This window comes from Dreissena polymorpha, chromosome 14 (genome assembly GCF_020536995.1).
Source record: "Dreissena polymorpha isolate Duluth1 chromosome 14, UMN_Dpol_1.0, whole genome shotgun sequence".
Taxonomy (NCBI): Eukaryota; Metazoa; Mollusca; class Bivalvia; order Myida; family Dreissenidae; genus Dreissena; species Dreissena polymorpha.
The window spans coordinates 56,164,803-56,170,802 of NC_068368.1; positions in this window are offsets into that span (position 1 = coordinate 56,164,803).

The window sequence follows — 6,000 nt, forward strand, 5'->3', positions numbered from 1 at the left end:
GTGCATTTGATTCCAAATAATTGCTGTATGTTACCAAACAGGTCAGAACATGTCGTGATGGAACTAAATCCGACCCTGAATAATTGCTGTTTGACTTACCTCGAATAAAGGATAATTGACATGTGATACGTCTAGTGTGACTTGTGTAATAAATTATAACACGACCCTACTCTTTCTCATCCGTTTGTTAAACAATATTAAATGTCAAGTTATTATTGGCGAGCATAATGTTGTAGGAGCAGATCTGAAGTTTCTTCGTATGTTTTCCGTTGTAATGGTGTTTTGCACAATTAAGGATTCTCAGACATTCAATTTTGCCAATCATCAATCTGTGTACTTCATTTTTGTCTTTAGACATACATAAAAAAGAAAAGAAAAAACAAACAATGAAAATACAAATGTTGAAAATTGCCTGTGTGTATCCATGACTGAAACATTATCAAAAACTATATTCAAGTTTAAAGGAAATGCAGTATAGCTTAGGATTTCGTGGCGGAGTGGCTATGATGTCCGCCTAGAAACCAGGAGGGGAGGTTACGAGTTCGTTCCCCACTGTGAAAGCGCTCTTTAAAAATCCCCATATACATCAAGTACTGGTTCTAGTCCCAGGAAACGGACTCGAAAGCGTATCAAAGAAGCGTTAGTCTTTCGTTGCAATCGAGCTAAAATAAGTAGTTTTAAAGTAAATATATCATGATTCTCACCTCAGCAATGATATACATTATCGTTCAGTTTTCATAAATATATGAGTCGCGTTTTGAGAAACAGGGCATAATGCATGTGCGTAAAGTGTCGTCCCAGATGAGCCTGTGCAGTCCGCACAGGCTAATCAGGGACGACACTTTCCGTCTTAATTGGATTTTTGCTAAGAAGAGACTTCATCTAAACGAAAAATGTGAAACAAGTGGAAAGTGTCGTCCCTGGTTAGCCTGTGCGGACTGCACAGGCTAATCTGGGACGACACTTTACGTACATGCATTTTGCCCATTTTTCTCAGAACACGACTCATATTTATATAATTTTACAGACATATGTTAAAATATGTTAACGATTGATCGCAAACAATCAACTCATAGTGAAACAAACATGTTAACATGTTAACGACACAGATCAGTAAGTCAATACTCACCTAAATCATGATGCTCAAAATCCGTTTTTCGGACTGTAAAGAAAGGAAAATTAGGGACTTGTTCGCACGTTTTGGTATTTTTGTAAATGTCATTGAATGTTTATATCAAAACACTAATGTTTTAATATTATAAAATCATAAAAGAAGCAAGACGAAAATGTTTAGTTAACGTTTGCCTGTCGCGATGTTCGAACCCACGTCCACCTTTGTTAAAACAAGTTGTTCACCTCTTAAACATAGAGGCATTTGACATGTACTAGCGTGTTCTACGAGCGCTAGCGTTTGGTTAAATGATCCTTTTCACATTTTGGTGAATTGACAAAATTAAAATAAAATCAGATTAGCAAATTTTTGTTGTAGTTATAATATTTGTGAGCAAAGAGTAGTACTGAGCATTTACCATGCTCTTAAATATCCATTATCTGCCTTTTTTGACGATTTAAAAACCTGAAAATTATAACGCGTTGCAACGCGAGACGATTGAATAATTTGGAGAGTTCTGTTGTTGTCGTAATATTTTGGTGATACGTCGAGAATTGTTTATATAAAGTATAAAATACATTAATCCTTATATGAGCGAGAACGGCCGAGTGGTCTAATAGGTAGAGTTTTACTCCAGGGGTCAGTGGTTCGAGCCCAGTTGAGGGTTACTTTTGTCTTTATTTATTTTTTTATTATTGTTTTATGTGTTTTTACTGCAGCTTTTTAGATCCACTGTTTACATTTATCAATATAAACCATTTAATGACAAACTTTAATACATGCCAAAATCTGTGAAAAGGCCCCTTTAAGACCGAATGTTCAATGTTTTACTCTGAAACTCGGGAAACTTCCGGAGTGACGGATTTGTATGACTTAAGGCGTGTTACACACCGTTCGTTATTGTCTTAAATTCTTTATGCAAAATCTAAATATAAAATGTACTCATCTCTGTACTGTTTTAATTATTTTGACTTATGCAATCTAATATTAATTTTTGTGTTAACTTATCGTTAAGAAGGAATAATTTAATTCAATGAAAGTTATATACAATTATATAACAATTTTCCTTTCTCGAAAGCGTAAAAATTGATGCCTCAGATGAGTGTCAGATGGGTGTTAGAGCACCATGCGTTTATTGTGCGAATTCTAAGTCCAAATCACGCTTATTTCCACGGAGTCGTCCTGTCGAAAATGCAAAGCGTCTGAGCGGACAACGATCGACCCTTTTGAAAGAATCGTGCGACTGCGGGAATTGTTTGTGTATACCGTTTAAATAGTAGATGTGGAAGACATTTTGCATAAGTGATGGACATGCTTTAAATATTTCTATCGATAAAAATAATCAAAGAACATATATTTGAAACACGACACAAAACAGTTTTTCATCATTAAAGATTTATATCATTTTTATTGTAACTATTGTTCAATGCCAAGTATAGTCTGCGTACAGGCTAAATACTCGCAATTTTCAGTGCAATACTTCTTTCCAAACTCATTTTAGTAAATGACAGATACCTTGACCTTGATCCAACTGGTCCTACATGCAATATCGAGCTAGGTATGCATGTACGCTACCAACATGCAAAATTAAACAACAATCACCGTTTCAAAAGTCTAGTTACTGAGCATAAACAGTTTGGTTTAATTTTAGAACAGTGACAGTGACTTTGATCCAGCTAGTTCCATTAGGAAACCCAAGAAATGTATCAATGTATGCTACCTGCATACAAAATTTCAGCGCAAATTCTCCAACCAAACGCAATTGATTAGGCAGAACTTTTTTGTATTTTATCCAGCAGCGACATTGACTTTAAATAAACAAAAATAGACTACCAGAACAATGCCACGAGGTGTGGCCTGTTTAATATAATTTCGCGTAGCTAACGATTAACGAGCATGAAACCACTGTCTTATGTTTAAAAGTTAATGATGAGATGCCTTATGTATGGTATTGATGACAATAAATACTGACGTTGCACATTGTCATTAACTTGCTACGTTTGAAGCAACCTAAGTGTGTTATGGATTTTAAATGTTATAGAGATCTGTCACGAACATAATATGAGCCGCGTTCTGAGAAAACTGGGCTTAATGCATGTGCGTAAAGTGTCCTCCCTGATTAGCCTGTGCAGTCCGCACAGGCTAACCAGGGACGACACTTTCCGCTTTTATGGTATTTTAGTTTGAAGAAAGTCCCTCCTTACCGAAAATCAAGTTGAGGCGGAAAGTGTCGTCCCTGATTAGCCTGTGCGGACTGCACATGCTAATCTGGGATGACACTTTACGCATATGCATTAAGCCGAGCTTTTTTCAGAACGCGTCTCATATGGTAAACGGACACGTAAGCCGGAGAACCTCATCCAAACTCTTTGCACTTTGACAGGAAACACGATAATGATTTTCCTTATATTCTTAAATTTCATACACGCAACACAGAAATTATACAGCTTAATAACACGAAAAGACGTCAGTACAAACATACTGATGCATTACTACTAATGTCATCGTGCGCAATACAGTAAAAACCCGACGGTTCGAACTCGGTTGGCTCGAATTTCAGGTTGGCTCGAACATTCCTCAAACCCCGATTTTTTATTGCTAAACATTCATATTAATTTCTGTCGGATGGCTTTAATTCGCCAGGGTCGAATTATCGGTTGACTCCAAATGTTTTTACAATCCCGTCCACAATTTTCACACATTATTTTGTTCGTATAGCTCGAACTCGCTTCGGGGCGCATTAAGATGTTAATCGATAAGTAGCGCTTGATTAAAAGCAAGCAATAGTTGCAAACATGTATTGACTCAATTATTAATTGATTTTATCAAAAGATAACATTTTATATTTAATCATGCCTCTTTTTTGTGGTAAATGCAGTATTATTATTTCTAGAATGGCAGCATCACGCCAAGTACAATGTCAACGTTGTATCTACAAGACAACTAATTAACAAAACGAAGACTGACATTATGTTGATATTTTTATACAGGAAACGAATTAATAAATACATGTAGTGCTGTTTAATATTTCAGCGATGTGTATATCGTGCTTAGGCGAGTTTTGTTTTGAGTGCTGTTTTTATCATGTACCCTTAAGAGTCGTAGGTACAAAACGTGCTGATATAACATACATTAAGGATATGTTATTGTTTAATTGTATGTGTAACTGTTTAAAAATATTTATTTATAACAATATTAAGTATATATTTGGAACATATTATTTCAAAAGAAGAAAGTAGAAAGGAGTTTAGGCAGTATGAATACTATTTTATTGGAGATGTAAATCCATGTGTTAATCTATTGCAGAAGATTTATGGTCAAGTAAACATAGGTATACATGTATCAGAAATCGGTTGGCTCGAATTCCTGATTGCCCGACAATTCATTGTCTGTAAACCCCAGTCTGTGCGTATTTCCGTATGAGTCAAATGTGTTTTGGAATTAAAAAAAGCAATTTGTATTCTTGGTAAAATTATGCCAGTTTATATTATTATAAATTATCATCGCCCAACTAGCTATTACATGGTAAGAAAAATATGTTGCTTAGACGATTTTAGTCAGTGAATATTAACGTGAGAAAAAGATATTAAGTTAATAAAATGTTATTATTGCATAAACTCTGTCTATAATGTACGGAATCCGGATAGTGTCAACTATAATCTCGCCCTACTTTTAATCAAGAGCGACACTAGACGCACGAAGCGATACACGATATTTTTCGCTACAGTCGCGGCGACGCACGATATTTTTCGCGACAGTCGTGTATCGCACTCGGGCAGGAACGGATTTTGAGAGCGCCCGCAGATGATCATGCCTTCGAAAACGTGTATTATCCCTATAATGAAAAACGAACGTTTGACCTATCATCTTATACTTGATTTCGAGATGTAAGTAGGGGGGATAACTGATTTTATAAACTGGTACATAATAAAGACCTATACTGAACTGTCATAAGGTCTTGTTCTTCTAGATTGACATTTCGGTGTGGGAGAATTAACAACATATAAAATATTGAGTGACACGGGTATGTGGCGTTGATCGAAATTTTAAAATGAACCGCGAATATCGAGCATGGTTTTATTTCGAGCGAGCTCTTATATCGATATTCGTAAGCGAACCGGGGATACAGAGCTGATGCGATTATCGTGCTTCCTCCATTTATTCTTCCTATGTATGTCATGGCATAAATTTTACCATTTAAACAATTAAAAAAATCTTAGGCTCACACTTTAATTTAGGCATTTATTTTAAATATCTATATAGATAAGTGTTTGTTTTATAATTTATATTTGTGATAAGTGTTTTTTGCAATTACTAGTATATTATTGATATTGCAAATATTTCATATGTTTCATTTGATAAATGCCCGTAAAAGAAGGGGAAAGGGGGTTATAGTAAAATCATTTTTGACATTCGTAGGTCTGTTCAGAGCATTTTCCTACATGTTTTAAAGTTCAAAATTCAAACGTCCCTTCATTGATTTTTCAAATGTCCCTGTTAATTGTTTTCACATATATCTGAGCGTTAGCTCCTAAATTATCCCAAATTATACAAACAATTTGTGTCTACTCCTACATAGGTGTTTTCCGGTCCATACTTGTAATTGTAGTGTGCATGAACCAATCTTGAAATACTAACACATTTAAAAAATAATACGTACGTTTGACTATTTACCCAGATCGGGATTGAATTTGGGGCTCGTCATGTTGAGTTCATGTTAATTGTTACTAAAATCAGTAAATTGCTTCCGCTATGTTTAGTATGATAGAGATAGTAATTGCATTCATATTGCGTGTGTAGTAAACTTACATGGTTATCCAGCTTTGGACTGATTTTGAGACTAGTCAAGCCCGAGTCAATGTCACTGTTACTAATAGTGAAAACACTTT